The sequence below is a fragment of the Xenopus laevis genome, chromosome 3L (genome assembly GCF_017654675.1).
Source record: "Xenopus laevis strain J_2021 chromosome 3L, Xenopus_laevis_v10.1, whole genome shotgun sequence".
NCBI lineage: Eukaryota > Metazoa > Chordata > Amphibia > Anura > Pipidae > Xenopus > Xenopus laevis.
Genome location: NC_054375.1, coordinates 10,664,015 through 10,681,207, shown reverse-complemented (window position 1 = coordinate 10,681,207; position 17,193 = coordinate 10,664,015). Strand labels below are relative to the sequence as shown.

The 17,193-nt window shown below is 41.6% G+C and overlaps 1 protein-coding gene across 9 annotated transcripts in view; it reads right to left on the bottom strand.

The window, feature by feature from the left end:
• Positions 1-17,193, bottom strand: part of LOC121393056 — a 1,743,327-nt gene that overhangs the window by 514,487 nt on the left and 1,211,647 nt on the right. The window contains exon 1 of one of the 9 annotated variants that reach the window (XR_005966020.1): positions 10,337-10,351. The exons of 4 other annotated variants lie outside the window; for them this stretch is intronic. The gene's annotated coding sequence lies outside the window, so the exon portion shown is untranslated. Of the gene's footprint in view, positions 1-2,563; positions 2,581-10,336; positions 10,456-17,193 lie in introns of those variants that run through there. 4 more of the 9 variants (XM_041585389.1, XM_041585392.1, XM_041585385.1 and 1 more) reach the window with 4 other exon arrangements.

The window sequence follows — 17,193 nt, the reverse complement described above, 5'->3', positions numbered from 1 at the left end:
ATGAGGATCAATTGAAACGTTTCTTAGTATTGACCACTTATATTATCCTTAAAGTTAACTTACAGGGCAACCACCCATTAAGAGTTAAAATCAGGACTTATGAAGGAAGTCGGAGCACAGGAAGGACTTTGCTCTTCTGGCCTGGGTCCTGTATAAACAGACCCCTCCCTGGTAAGCAGATGTCCATCATGTGAGGGTATTATACATATATTCACTGGAAATCGAATGATCCCCAATAGAAGGAAATTAAGAAATAACAAATGTTTTTGTGATTAAACTATAGGCAAAAAGTATGTTCAGCTCCAGCCCTATTCATTGCACTCACACACCCCTTTATCAGTATCAGTTTTTCTTGCTTTTAAAGGAGAAGGAAAGGCTAAAATTAAGTAAGCTTTATCAGAAAGGTCATTATAAATACACCAGTAAACCCTCAAAGTAATGTTGCTTTGAGTCCTCTGAAAAAAGAAACACCACATTTCTTTCCTTCTATTGTGTACTCATGGGCTTCTGTATCAGACTTCCTGTTTTCAGCTTAAACCTCCAGGGCTAGGGCTTGAGCATGCTCAGTTTGCTCCTCTCTCCCTCCTCCTGTAATCTGAGCCCAGAGCTATGAGTGAAGCAGGGAGAGACTGAGGCAGGAAGTGATGTCCCAGCAAGCTAATATGGCAGCTGCTGGAATAAATATTGTAATGTAGCTTGCACTATTGGCAGCTAATCTATGGCAATAAACTGCGTAGCTTTCTTTTCCTTTAAAAAGGCACAAGGTGATTTTGCGACTCCTGTATCTGTTATTGTAAGTCGGAATTCTCAGCAGGGGCCCCTAAAGACAACATTAATCATCAAAATGAGGATTGGAATAAAGCTAATTACACCACTATGAGATTTTATCCAACACCAAAGCACTAATCAGCACAAAATGAGCTTTTTCTGTTTTATATATAAAAAAAAAAAACACTATTTTTCAGTAAATAGCTTTTTCTTTGTAAATCCCGGATACAAAGGGGGGCTTACGATCGGAAGGAAAAAAATTGGACTTTTGCCGTGTGTTTGAAAATAGACTGCGGGGATAAAGGGGATAGTCTCGGGAGCTGTCCATAAATAGGGATTTATATATATATATATCTATATATATATCTATATAATCTATATATATATATATATATTATATATATATATATAGATATATTAGTTATATTATATATATGCGTCATAAATAGGGGATATATAATTATATATATATATATATGTCATAAGTAGTAGGGGATAAGTGAATCTTGAGATTGATGCTCATCTGCGGAGTTAACCCTTAAGTGGGAGGCGATCAGTTACATGGAGGGAGGGACAAGGGTTTTATCAATGGCAGTCTCAGATATTTATTGGACAAAAAGTGACAATAATTGCTGGTTCCGGTGAACTTTTGCACCAATGCTATAACTAGTGATCAAGAAATAAGTTCCACTGAATTATAGATTATAGGAATGGGACCTGTTATCCAGAAGGACCTGGAGTTTTCCTGATAACGGACCTTTCTGTAGTTTGGATTCTTCATACCTTAAGAACATTGAATTAAGACAATTGGCCTCCAATAAGTATTAATTATCTTAGTTGGGATCAAGTACAACCTATTGTTGTTTATTATTACACAGAAAAAGGGAATCATTTTAAAAATTTGGATTTATTCATTATAATGCAGTCTAGGGGAGGAGGGCCTTCCCGTAATTCGGAGCTACTAGAAAACCATGTAAACGTTAAATAAACCCAATAGGCTGGTTTTGCCTCCAATAAGGATTAATTATATTCTTAGTTGGGACCAAGTACAGTTATGGGACTTGTTATCCAGCAATGCTTGTGGACCTGGGTTTCCCGGATAATGGATCTTTCTGTTATTTGGATCTTTATCCATTAGGTCTACTAGAAAATCATTTAAACATCAAATAACCCAATAGGTTTGGTTTTGCTTTCCAATAAGGATTAATTATATCTTAGTTGGGATCAAGTACAAGCGGACTGTTTAATTATTACAAAGAAAAAGGAAATCCAAAAAAAACATTAAAAAAATATTAAATGCATTTTTTCCCGCCTAGTGAAATCAGAAATATCAGAAATAGAAATATCAGAAATATTTCGGCTTGGTCGAAGGGTTTTACGGACAGAAACAAGAGAACAAAGATGGTTAAAAATGCACCAAAATTGCACTATTATCCCCAAAATAATATACAAAAGGTATTGCACAGCGAATACGCTATTCACAATGGCGATAAAATATCTTTCTATGCAAAAAAAAAATAAAGAGACGATGCGATAAGAACAAAAAAAAAAAGAAAACCAAATAGTGTAAGTGCGCATACGTGTACAACCGGCAGAATTGCGTGTTATGTGCGTGTGCAGGTGTGTAAATAAATAAGTGTGTATTAATTATTAATTCATTATGAGTAACAAGTGGGGTGTAGCTGTATAAAACTGGACAGCTTCAGGACAAAAATGAAAATAATTCAAAACGTGCTGATAATGTAAATGAAAAGATCACTGTGTACAGCAAAGAGTTAATTTAAAGGGCAATTACCTATAACGCAGTTCCAAGAGGTCCCGCTCCAAACTGAGAACTAAGAGTGTTGGGATGTTTTTATACCAATGTCACTTGTTCTTCTCTGGCTGAGGACCCCGAAAAAGAATCTTCTCCTGCAGCCGAAAATCCCTTCTGTGTCCTCCAATATCTTCTCTTGTCCCCAATATTCCCATCTGCAACTTTACAGCCACCTCCCCCTCACCTGCTCCACGTGCAGCTCCTGCTCCTCGGCGATGGGCGGGGCTTACTGATATCAACCAACCAGCGCCATAGTGAGGCTTGGAACACAATGTGGGAATTCCAGCGTTGCTAGGCAGCAGTGTATAGAACAGTTGCCCTGGAATCTTCAGCTGACCTGTAGTCCAGAGAGGAGGAACAGATAGGGAAGGCTCTGGGGAGAGGCAGAGAGAGACAGGGAATGAGAGGGATGTTTTCTTATGGTATATTAGTTTATCGTCTGGCCACTTTTTATTTTATAGGGACTTTCACGCCCTGTTGGAGAATGTCAAGGATTTATTATACATTTCTTTTATTTATTAATGTCCTGCCAAAGACTGAGCATTCTGGGAGTTGTAGTTCATTAACAACTTAAAGTGCAATGTCCTTGTGACCCTCCCACCCAGGCTTCCCTCAATGCCTGCACAGCACCACTGTAGTACTAACTCCAACACTACTCACATCTTCTCTCATTCCCAGAGACTATTATCCACTGTTACTATAGACACCATCTCTCCCTACTATACCTGCTATCCCACAGTCACACTCCCTTCCCAGACACTATTATCCACTGTTACTATAGACACCATCTCTCCCTACTATACCTGCTATCCCACAGTCACACTCCCTTCCCAGAGACTATTATCCACTGTTACTATAGACACATCTCTCCCTACTATACCTGCTATCCCACAGTCACACTCCCTTCCCAGAGACTATTATCCACTGTTACTATAGACACCATCTCTCCCTACTATACCTGCTATCCCACAGTCACACTCCCTTTCCAGAGACTATTATCCACTGTTACTATAGGCACCATCTCTCCCTACTATACCTGCTATCCCACAGTCACACTCCCTTCCCAGAGACTATTATCCCACTGTTACTATAGGCCATCCAATTTGGAGTAACATGGGGGCCGTACGGTAGATGCTCACATGAGCAAAGGGCTTGTTATCCTTGGAGAATGAGAGACCCAGAACACTGTGACAGACCTACATTCTCACCGACCCACATCTCACCGACCCAGCACACAACGATCTTTACTCCACTCATGGGGGAAAAAATTCTCTAAAAAGTTTTTTAAAAAGGGTCTGTTTCAACCTTTCTTAGAACTGTCCTTTTTTCATAAAGTCGCCCTCCCTGGCGTAATGTCTAGACTTGTAAGGGTTTTTAGTTTATCAACATTCACTGGAAAACAGAACTTTCCTCATTTTCCTTCTAAAAGTTAAAAACTCACGGCTTTTTAATTCTTCCTTAGCTTGATGTCCATGTATTCACAACCTCTGTACTAATAAACTGAACCCTCTCTCTCCCTCCCTTTCACTCTAAAGCTGGCCATAGACGCACAGATCCTATCGTACGAATCAATGATTCGTATGATTTTCGGATCGTGCGTGGAGAGTGCCGACATCTTTCGTCCGGCGGAGATCGGTCGTTTGGTCGATCGGACAGGTTGATTGACGCGACCGATCCTGCCGGGAGCCCATTGCGCATCTTAATCGGATCTGCGGTCATACGGCAAAATGTTCAGATTACCCCCGATATAGTCATACTCGTCTCGAGAGAGAGATGGAGATAGATAGATAGATAGATAGAGACACACACACACACACACACACACATACACACACACACACAGAGGGAGCAATATTGTGGAACAGAAGTGAAGAGATATAGAGAGATATTAGTGTAGCTGTACATTGTCACTGGCACTACCTCTATACCTTGCACTGTCTCCTTTCTCTTTGCACCTCTGTTCTGCCCCACAGGGCTCAGTAGCAACTGCTTGCTCCCCCTCCCCTTAAACTGCCCAATTCAGGGAACAGTAGGGTTTGCTGCTTGTTTGAAAGGATCTCATTGATGCTGTACTGTATTTGCACAGGTTATGATCAGAAATTTACTGTGAAAAAGAGAATGTAGGATGATCTGTGCAAAGCAGTGCTGAGTCCTATGTGTGCTGTACCCATGACTTTTCATGGGGCAAAGCATGATGACAGATCTGTCTGTCTATCATCTGTCTGTCTGAATATGGATCATTCTCCCAAGGGAAGTGGAACCCAAAGGAAAGGAGGACCTATGTCGGGCCAATCCTTTCCCAGCATCTATTGACGGTCATTTGGCAAAATGATACATAAGTTTGTACTGAAACTGGGGGCTCCAATATTATTTGGGTGCAGCGGTTGGGTAGTATTTGTGCTATCCTTGCAATATCTTCATACTGAGGTTTGGTCCTGACTATTGACCAGTCATGATTTGTTTCTACAATCTTGACATTACAGTACATCAGGTATAAAGCAGATTCCTCCATTGATGTCAAGGCTACAATATCTAAGGAAGAAGGAGATAGAGAGATGATAGATAATAGATAGATAGATAGATAGATAGATAGATAGATAGATAGATAGATAGATGTATGATTGAGATAGGTAGATAGATAGATAATAGAGATAGATAGAGGGATAGATATAGATAGATAATGGATAGATAGATAGACAGACAGACAGATAGATAGATAATGGATAGATGATTGAGATAGATATATGATTGAGACAGATAGATAGATAGACAGACAGACAGACAGACAGACAGACAGAGATAGATAGATGTATGATTGAGACAGACAGATAGATAGATAATGGATAGATGATTGAGATAGATATATGATTGAGACAGATAGACAGACAGACAGACAGACAGACAGACAGAGATAGATAGATGTATGATTGAGACAGACAGATAGATAGATAGATAGATAGATAGATAGACAGACAGACAGACAGACAGATAGATGATAGAGATGGACCCACAGACTGACACACAGCACTAGATAGGGTAGTGATGGGCACAGAGGGACAGGTAAAAAGAGTGAAGGGAAGTAATGAAAAGCTGGATGGGGAGAGAGAAGAAGGGGATGGAGGAGGAGGAGGAGGAGGAGGAGATAAAAGACAGGGTAAAGGAGTAGAGGAGAGAAAGTATAATATAACACATCTATATGTTACAGGAAAGCCATTGGCTGAACTAAAATGTCCTCTGGTCTGTGTGCAGATAATTCGGTGTTTGCAGGGCTGGAACTAGGAGTAGGCAGAGTAGGCGCTTGCCTAGGCCGCAATCACAGAGGGGCGCACTTTTCAGCAAGAGACCTTTTTTAAATTTTGTGATTAATGCTGGTTTTATTTAGCCTTTAATAGTAAAATGGATTTATTGTGAGGGACAGCCACCTGCCCTTACCCCTTCTGGTGCTGCAGTGCATGATGTGAATATTAAACTGTTCTGCGCTTGTGATTGTTCTGCGCTTGTGATTGTTCTGCGCTTGTGATTGTTCTCCGCTTGTGATTGTTCTGCGCTTGTGATTGTTCTGCGCTTGTGATTGTTCTCCGCTTGTGATTGTTCTCCGCTTTTGATTGTTCTCCGCTTGTGATTGTTCTCCGCTTTTGATTGTTCTGCCGCTTGGTGATTTTCTCCGCTTGTGATGCTCTCCGCTTTTGATTGTCTCCGCTTTTGATTGTTCTCCGCTTGTGATTGTTCTCCGCCTGTGTGCATCCACTCCCCCCTCCTGATCTCCTGTCACTTATCCGACGCTCCCTGATTAGTGCGCGCATGCTCAAGCATTCAGACCAGTGGCCGAACTACAGGGGGTGCAAGGGTGCAGCAGCACCACTATCCTTCCCCGATGGAGGCCGGGTCCCCTTTAGAGAAATGATTTGTTTTCTAGAGTGTTCCATTCTCAGTAGAGATGTGACGTGTGATGTCATCGACGGCAGCAGGACATGCCCAAGTTCCGGCGGCAGATCTACAAGGAGCTGTGCCACAGCAAGCTGGCGGTGTGAGGCCATTGCGGTTTCTTACATGGGACAAACGTGCGTATCCAATGCTCCATTATTTACGGGGACTCTGCTGAGCCTTTCTACTTCCGGTGCGCCTCTTCGGGGGCTGCGCCTAAGCCCAAGCCTTGTCTTCATCCCCTTACCGATGACCGTACTACCTGTTTACTACCTCGCCCACCTGTACATTGAAGGAGTCTGTGGGTCAATTCCAGGGGGAGTCTCTGTGGCTGCCACGCCGCCCTTTTTGCTGTTGAATTGTCTCCCCCCCAAACACTAATTCTTTGCATTTTTTTTTAAACAAGTTCATTTCCTATTTAAATGTTTTCTTGGGACAAATTTGTAGTTTTTTTTCTTTGTCCAAAATAAAAATGCCAAAAACAGCTGAATAAAAAGTTCTATAGTAAAGCATGTGGGGTTATTGCCTTGGCTATGAGGGAGCAGGAGCTACAATGGGCGCCATAGGAAAGAGATGGGGGTTGGGTCCCTAACTAGGGCAGTGGGGGGTCTGTCACTAGGGGAGTGGGGGTCTGTCACTAGGGCAGTGGGGGGTCTGTCACTAGGGGAGTGGGGGGTCTGTCACTAGGGGAGTGGGGGGTCTGTCACTAAGTGGGGGTCTGTCACTAGGCAGTGGGGGGTCTGTCACTAGGGTGGGGTCTGTCACTAGGGCAGTGGGGGGTGTGGGGGGTCTGTCACTAGGGCAGTGGGGGTCTGTCACTAGGGCAGTGGGGGGTCTGTCACTAGGGGAGTGGGGGGTCTGTCACTTCTGGGGGAGTGGGAGCTTGTGTAATGACAGCTATGGTTCCTTATAGGCAGTGGCTCCAGTTGTGGAGGTGGGGCAAGCACTGCACTAGGTATTAAAAAAAAGCTGCCTGGGAGGGAAGGGTGCTGCCAATATGCACTATGAGAAAGGGAAGAAGTGTACAGTTTGCCTCATCTCACCTTTACCATCAGCCTGCTGCCCACGGCATAACACACCTCACTGAAGCAATTCAAGCAAAGGTGTTTTATAGTTGTTACAATGTCCATTCTTCTCATGTTGCCAATGTAGTAGCAGTTTGTTCTGTCGGTTAAATATTTAATTGCAATAAGTCTGCACCAATTCACCTATTGCTTTGCATGTTATATAAAGACAGAGAGGCCTTGCACATGCCCCCCCCCCCCATAGTGTAACATAAAAGGGTTGATTCCCCTTCAGGTTAACTCTTTAGTATGTTCAACTTTTCAATTGGTCTTTCATTTTTTTTTTAATAGTTTTTGAGTTATTTCTCTCCTTCTGACCTCTTTCCAGACTGGGGGTCACTGGCCCCACTTAAATGTCTGTTAAAGCTATACGTTTATTGTCATTGCTACTTTTGTTCCTTTTTATTTTTTATCAGGCTCTCTGCAATTCATATTCCAGTCTTTCAAGTCAGTTCATGGTTGCTAGGGTAATGTGGACCCTAGCAACCAGACTGCTGAAATTGCAAACCGGAGAGTTACTGAATAAAAAGTTAAATAACTCAAAACCGCAAATAAAAAAAAATTAAAAAACGAATTGCAAGTTTCTAAGAATATCCCTCTCTGCGCCATATTAAACTTAATGTAAATGTGAATGATCCCTTTATTGCTGCGACCCAATGTGTGTTGTGTGGGGGGGTAGGGGGTCCCAGTTGTAAATTTCCGTACCAGGGCCCTTAAGGGGCTAGTTACGCCACTGATTCAGACTGGCGGGAGAAGCGGCTGCAATCAGTGTGTTGGCAGGAACAGACTTTTCTTCTGGGGTTGATGACCTGCATCATATACAGCAACTTGTTAAGGTACCTATGGCGGACATCAGGAATGGGGCGGAGGGGGAGTGAGAGCTGGCGGTTTTATTAATTATAATACTGGCAGCGGCTGCATCATGTGTGGCTGTGATTATTTATCTTTAGGTTTGGGGCTAATGTGCTGCCTGTAACAGTTTTGACAGTATATTTATTAAAGAATAAAATTTTAAAATGCAAATAGGTTAGATTTGTTTAGCAATAAATACATTGCTATTAATAATAATAATTTGGCGTGCCTTAGCTATACATCATCAGACCATCCTTGTGATGCTGGCTTCATTTGTTCTAGGGCCTCACCACCTCACTCCTTGTTGGTCATAGTATATGATTTACTTTCTATAGTATCTACTATGATGCGTGCATTGAAGCTGCCCTGGCCTCTGTGTTATATTGTGATGAATTAAACAAATACATTACATTAAATTCACTCTTTGTGTCAGTTGGTCTTCATTTTTTTTAACTATTCAGGTTTTTGTTCAGCGTCTCTCCATTTTGTAATGTAAGCACTTACTTGGTTGCTAGGGGCCAATTCAACCTAACAACCAGGTATTGTTTTGAGTGAGAGATTGGGAGATGAAATAGAAGTAAAAATAACATTTTATCTTCACAGAGTTCTACTGCCTTCTTTATTAAACCTTCCCTTCTTTATTTAATTTTCTTAAACTAAAAAGGTAAATTGGTAAGGTGGGAAATGGAGATATAAGAATACTGGGGGGGGGGGGGCGCAGACTGAAGCACTTGCCTAGGGTGCCAAACTATCCTGGCCCGGCACTGGGTGTTTGCAAATAAAGCAGATTAGAGTGATTAGAGCAGCACAGGAGAAACTGTGATCATGGGGCCAGGGGGAGATTGGCAAACACATTCCTTCCCCCCATAGTCACCGCTGCCTAATAACCTGGGAAGGACGGGAAGATCAAGCAATCCTCTCAATGAAGCCCTAATGTCTGCACCATTAAACTAAAAATCGTTTGACCATTCGACCATTCGATAGTCGACGTACTGTCTCTTTAAAAAAAAACTTAGATCCCCTAGTTCGCCATCTAAAAGCTACCGAACTCAATGTTAGCCTATGGGGAAGGTCATTCGATCGCACTATTTGCGATAAAATCCTTCGACTTCGATATTCGAAGTCGAAGGATTTTAATTCCCAGTCGAATATCGAGGGTTAATTAACCCTCGATATTCGACCCTTTGTGAATCGGCCCCTTAGTGTAAATTCAAGAATTTGGACTCAGTTTAAAAGGCCGATAAAGACCGTAATTTATGGATTATGTAGACTTTTTGAAAGGGAATTGGCTCCATAACTTCATTACTTGTTTCAATGTGGTTCTAATTCCCTTCAGAGCACTGAGTGTGAGTGTGTGTGAGTGTGTGTGAGTGTGTGTGTGTGTGAGTGTGAGTGTGTGAGTGTGAGTGAGTGTGTGTGAGTGAGCTTGACCTTTCTCTTTTGTTTCAGGGGAAATGATTCACATTGCTACTATAGTGTTCATTATAGAATGAGTAGGGCTGGTTTTGTTTTAATTTGGGCAATAGGCAACAATGATTTCTCACAACAGATATATGCAGGGCGATACCGCCACGACTGAGGCGCTCGCCTCAGGCTCGCCAGCAGTTTCAGGGCGGCAAAAAGCCACCGAAAACCGGATACTAGGGCGAGAGAGCGCAATTGCGCGTGAATCATTACTGGAGCTCAGTGGATACAGAAACGGCGCTGGATATATGCACCTGCCTATACACACAACACAATTACTCACATATATCAGTACACATCCTCTGCTGTACGGTCATTTAAAATGGACAGTGTGGGGGCACAATATAATTGGCTACTGAAATCAGAATAAAAGTCTCGTTTTGTTCCTGATGACAAAATGTACTTGATAATAATGTGGAAAAAGTAAAAAAACCAAGATTTGCTTTACTTTTTAAGTTCCAGAAACGTTCTTGTGCTTCCAAGTAGTGTTTCCCTTCTGGCATAATGAACAGTCGATTTAATGTGAGTCCGATTCAGATATTCTAAAGTTTTAGGCATCGCATTAGTATTCCTTAAAGAGAAAAGATAGACCTTTTTTTACTAGAATTTATAACCTTTCAGCAAACCACATTTACTCTTGGCACAGAAAAGTTCTTATAGCAATAAGAGCAGTTTCATAAGTCTCATCAGCTAATGGTAATGTATAGAATATCCGCTGTCCCTTTGCTCCCAGGCAGTGAATAAGTAAAGCTTTCTAGCAGCACAAATCTCCCCTTGCTCAGCAGCAATAATGTCATTTTCAAACATATGGATCCAAGCAGTAAAAGGTATGGTAGGCTCACCAGGGTTTGGAAGAAAAGGTGCAGGCTGCTGCAGAGGTAGAAGAGCCATCCTTGTCGCCATGTGTTATGTTTTGGGCAGCGAGGATGAGGAGAGTATAACAGTGCTTTATTAGCAGAGTCATGCAGCCATTACACAACAGTAACTTTCACTTTTAAGCTGTCAGGAAGTATGCACAGTATAAGTCTGAGCACAGTGACATCTACAGGCCATTTGTATAAACACCACACTAGGATCGTTTTAAAGAACCCCAAATAACTAGTGGCAATGATGATGATGAGATGATTATATTATTAATGCCACTATAATTTAAAATGATCAGTGATTGCCCTAGAGATAAAAAAAAGTGCTTTGTGGCTATCCGAGCAAAGTGAATCAACAATACTTCTTAATAAACAGCAACTTAACCATTTGATGACCCAGCCCCTTGCAAAATAACAAAACTCAATGCCCCGGTGCACTCAGCAATAAAATGCTCCAATGCCTGTGTGCTGCTTCAAGTAATCATATTAATAGAGAAATAGAAAAAAAACACACCACCCCAGGACTTTGCAATAGTGTCAAAAACAACAAACATTTATTCTCAACGTTTTGGCTTAGTTCTTGAGCGTCTTCAGGAAAATTGTGCAAATAATAGGGGACAGGGACATAATGTAGATACGTAAAAGAATCAATGTGGATTTATAAACTTGATGTTTTGGCCCCTAAAGGACTCAATGAAACTCTCCCCATTAGTCTAACCCCTAACCAGAGGATACTCGTAGGAAACCTAACAATAATTTGACGCCAAGTAATACTGATACTAATACATTGTTCTTTGACTTATCTTTATTATGGATTCCTCTATCACATGATCCTAAAAGCTCATTTTGATATTTGACACAATTTATATCTGCGACATTTATACAACAACATATGATAGTAGCACTAATACAGGAGTGATAGAGGGTACACATTACAAGTAGGATGGCTTAACCTGGGTACTACCGATAGATCCCATTGACTCTACTCCCTAAGTCACTTTATATACCGATACTACTTCTCTATATTATGTTGAAAATAAGCGTGGATATTACATTTCAATTTCCCATGTTCAATTTTCGTTGCAGGTTCATGGGCCCTCCTCTTGTTTTTGGATTGGGACTATCAGTTTACTGTAGGAAACAGGCCCCATTGCAGGGTTTGGGTATTATGTAGCACCAGTGACTGTCAAGAAAAGGAAAAGATAGAATTAACAGCTGGTTACCATGACAGAGTGCGCTTATCTTAGGCGATATATACAATGGTATGTAATAGATCTGGAGTCCCGTCCTATTGGGGAGTTGTTCCGGTGTCGCTTTCGATCTCTCGTCCACATAGTAGGCGTCATTGTTAGGTGATGTGATGGCACCAGGCTGGGATTTATTTGATATCGTTTTTTCTCAAATTATGTCTACTCACTTAGTGGGTCAGATTCAAGGGTCGAATATCGAGGGTCTGTAATTAGGATCATTCGATGGGACTGGGATATTGAATTATCCTTCCTGATCGACTAGCGATTTATAGAGCATCGCTAACGGATTAGCTGCGATCGTACGATCGACTCAGGATAAATTTATCCTTGATGGAACGATTATGTTCCTTCGATTATTCAGACGTTAATTTGAATGTTTCAATTCCAACGATGATTTTAAGGTAATAACCTAAATATTGGATATAAGGTCAAAGGCCTATGTCTATGAGCTCGTCTTATCCCCATAGGCTAACATTGAACTTCGTTAGTTTTTTAGATGAGCGAACTAGGGGGTTGAAGTTTTTTCTAAAGAGACAGTACTTCGACTATGAATAGGTACGCACATTGATAGAGTAGAATGGCAGTTTTTAATAGTCGCTATACGGATCTTTTAAGTTCGTATGTCGATAGTCGTCGAAGTAGCCCATCGACGGTCGAAGTTAGCATTCAAATATTATACGACTTTGTCGCTGTGCGAGTTATATTTTCAAAATACGCTGTACTGTTTTTTCTAGTTTTAATGAATATTTCTTCTTCACTATCGATGTTACGGCTTCATATCACTGTATCTCGGACCTTCTTACTGTTTAATCATGCGGCTATGTTGGCTATGTATTATTTTATGTTGTGTGGTTAACGTTGGGAGAATGATCTATGAGGGATCGGTTCCCGGGATGACGGCTCATTTGGTATTGTTGTTACTGAATTCCAACCCACCCCCTCATCCCACGACATTCACCGACCGTTGAAGGAGAGATTTTTTGGAATTTAAATTGCTGTAGGTTTATATTTTGCGCACGATTTCACCTGAGAAGCTTCTAGAGCCGAAACGTTTCGCAGAAATTGAAATTTTTAGGATTATGTTTAGTATTGGTTGCACTAGCTGCAAAGTCACTGGCGTGGTTTTCTGTATTCTCTCATATTCTGCTAATGCGGTGTGATATTATAATATAAAAATATATGCCATCTATAATAGTATATATAGGTTAACGGCTATGTTATTCTTACGACACACAGTGAGCGATAGTGGCTATAGATGATTAATCACCATACAATCTCACCTGTCTTATGCTATTAAACATAAAAGTAATAGGAGGCGGATTAGTCAGGGATTCAACAACAGGAATATAAAACATTTAGAAAAATTTGGGAATCTTAAACAAATCTGGTAGAAGATTGGGAGAAGCGTACTAGATTTCTTCTAATCGCACAAATGTTGTGGATTTGTGCCAGTCTAGAGAATACATGGGAGCCATTTAGTCATCTAGTCCCAGGTGCTGGCCAGGTTGTAACGCACCATAAAAGCCGCTACATTCCCATCACATGTAACCAGATTCCCGGCTCTTAAATGCTGCGTGTGCTTCGTGTACATGTTAGTGGTCCTCAGCCTGTGTGCGACCTTTTTGTGCTTTTATACAGGCACACGGGTTAGTGCCAAGCACTCGTAATCCACAAGGGACCGCATTTTATGGCCATTTCCCCCAATAGTTTTCCTTCTGCTCAGCATTCCTACTGACCCTTGGTGAGTGGGACAAGTAAGAGCACAAAAATAAAGCTGCCATTATAGTCACTTTGTTTTGTACTACACTGTTCCTTTTGCTAAATCTCTTTTAATCAGGTGCCCATTGAGAATGGATGGCAATTTAAATGTAGTCCAGTGAAAGAAAGGTGGTACTAGTATAAGGAGCACTTAGCCCTGATTAGTGTCTATAGAGTGTTATATGTCACATATTAGCTCCACTCACACATTCAGGCAAGTTGTCTCCAGCTTTCTCTGTCTCTCCTCTCTCACACTCACACTCACACTCACAAACACTGGCAGACCATCACATGCAAACCTTACACTTGTTCATGAAAATACTTTTACATGGATGAAATATTTAGCAGACAGGGGAACCAGCTGATCCTCTATTGTTAGCACTTTTGTACAGTCAGATATCTCTGTGTATATCTTTTTTATATACACTCTCCATCCCTTAGGGAGTCAACTCATAAACACTGCAGAGGAAGGTGTCTGTTGTGCACCCGAAACATTGATATTTAATAGAATATATATATATATATCTATATATCTGTCTATATCTGTATATTCTATTACATATATATTGCTGCTACATCAACATACACAGGATTTATTTATCCATATAACTGTTTTCCCTTAATGAGAAACTGTGCTGGCATTTAGCTTAATTACTAAAGTTATTTATAATCACCCGTCAATGTAATGTCCCCTACAGTGCAGCTGCCATAGAGCTAAATCTATGATACTCATGAAAACATACATTGCTATGAAGCCAAGGCTGTGATCCGTTTCATATTAATTATCATGAAAGTTACACTTGATGTTCAACCTGCATGTATTAATGGGTAAATGAGTAACACAAGACATTCATTTTTTTCACTCCATCTCTTGTAATAAACTTAAAAAATAAAGCAAAAAAATAAAGTTATTGCATTAAACGGTCTTAAAGGTTATTATACGACGCACAGCTACTGACATTCTTTAATCTGAGACCATCTCTTCCTACTATACCTGCTATCCCCACGGTCACACTCCCTTCCCAGAGACTATTATCCACTGTTACTATAGGCACCATCTCTCCCTACTATACCTGCTATCCCACAGTCACACTCCCTTCCTAGAGACTATTATCCACTGTTACTATAGGCACCATCTCCCCTATCTGCTATCCCCACAGTCACAACTCCCTTCCAGAGCTATTATCCCACTGTTACTATAAGACTCCATCTCTCCTACTATACCTGCTATCCCACAGTCACACTCCCTTCCCAGAGACTATTATCCACTGTTACTATAGGCACCATCTCTCCCTACTATACCTGCTATCCCACATTCACAGGGAGGTTGTGTACAAGAGGGAGAGTGGGGGTTTTGTACAGGAGGGAGAGTGGTGGTTATCTACAGAGGGAAAGTAGGGGTTGTGTAAAGGAGGGAGAGTAGGGGTTGTGTACAGGAAGGAGAGAGTAGGGGTGGTGTATAGGAGGGAGAGTGGGGGTTATGTACAGGAGGGAGAGTAGGGGTTGTGTACAGGAGGGAGAGTGGGGGTTATGTACAGGTATTGTGTATAGAGGGAGAGTGGGGTTAATATACAGGAGAGAGGGGGGTTATGTACAAGAGGGAGAGTAGGGGGTTATGTACAAGGGGAGAGTAGGGGGTTTGTGTACAGGAAGAGAGAGTGGGGTTATGTACAAGAGGGAGAGTAGGGGGTTATGTACAAGAGGAAAGTAGGGGGTTGTGTACAGGAGGGAGAGTAGGGGGTTGTGTAAGGAGGGAGAGTAGGGGACAGTAGCAGGAGGGAGAGTAGGGGTGTAGTTGTGTACAGGAGGGAGAGTAGGGGGTAATGTACAGGAGGGAAGAGTTTGTGTATAGGAGGGAAGAGTGGGGGGTTGATCGGAGAAGTTTGAGGGGGGTGTATAGGTGAGGGGTGAATAGAGGTGGGGGTGTATAGATAGGGGGCGGGGGTGGTCTAGCCATGATCCAGGGTGTAGAACCGACTGCTGTTTTCTAGGAAGTCAGGAAGGAATTTTTACCTTCAGTGCAGATTGGCCCCCATAGCACTCTAGGGTTTTTCTCCTTCCTCTGGATCATCCACTGTTAGGGAGGCCCAAATATAAATTGCCTATTAATTGTAATAAATCCTGTGCTCACCGCCAGGTTCTCCATAAATATGTCTCTGTGTTTTTCTTTAATCCCTATGGTGAATATTGAGGGAAGGGGCTCCTGTGCCTCGTTCTACTAAAGATGACTGAGCGGTTGTGTGAGGGTAAAACTGGGTGGTGGTGCTGATACAGGGGTTTAGTTGAAGAAGGGAATGGGTTAATATCTCTGCAGGGTTAATTGATTAATATGTACATGACGGGGCTGAAAGACATAGGGACACATACTGATCTCTAATGATTGGAGGGAACTATAATATTGTTTTACTCCATAGGCCACAATGTAACAGCATTTCCATTCAAGTCCAAGGCCCCTTTCTTAACACTGGAATTCCATCCACTTCCCACCAGCCTATTGTCACTATTCCAGACATTTAGTATATGAAGGAGCTTGATATTGGCCAATGACTGAGCTGGATTTGTTTTTTGGGTACACTTTCTCCAGGTTATGAGACATCCTTTTGGGGTGGGGGGTTCCTGCTAAAACGATTGAGTTAAAAACATTGGTGGCCTGGGGCCCTAAGAGTTAAAAACATTGATGGCCTGGGGCCCTAAGAGTTAAAAACATTGGTGGCCTGTGGCCCTAAGAGTTAAAAACATTGGAGGCCTGGGGCCCTAAGAGTTAAAAACATTGGTGGCCTGGGGCCCTAAGAGTTAAAAACATTGGTGGCCTGGGGCCCTAAGAGTTAAAAACATTGGTGGCCTGGGGCCCTAAGAGTTAAAAACATTGGTGGCCTGGGGCCCTTAGAGTTAAAAACATTGGTGGCCTGGGGCCCTAAGAGTTGTAAGTGGAACTGAGATAACCCCTCGGAAGTTCAGGCAAATCACCTGGTTTTCCACTCGTCCATTAAAGGGGTTGTTCAGCTTTCAGTAGATTATAGAATGGTGAATTCTATGCAACTTTTTAATTGGTCTTCATTATTTACTTTTTATTGTTTTTCATTTACCTTTTTTTCTGATTCTTTTTTTATTATTTGCCTTCTTCTTCTGATGCTTTCCAGTTTTCAAATGGGGGTCACTGACCCCATCTAAAAACAAGTGCTCCGTAAAGCTACAAATGATCTATTATTGCTCTTTTTTTATTACTCCTCTTTGTATTGAGGCCTCTCCTATTCATATTCCAGTCTCTTATTCAAATAAATGAATGGTTGCTAGGGTAATTTGGAGCCTAGCAACCCGATATTGGAAACTGCAAACTGGAGAGCTGCTGAATAAAAAGCTAAATAACTCAAAAACCACAAATAAAAAATGAAAACCAATGGCAAATTGTCTCAGAATATCCCTCTCTACATCAT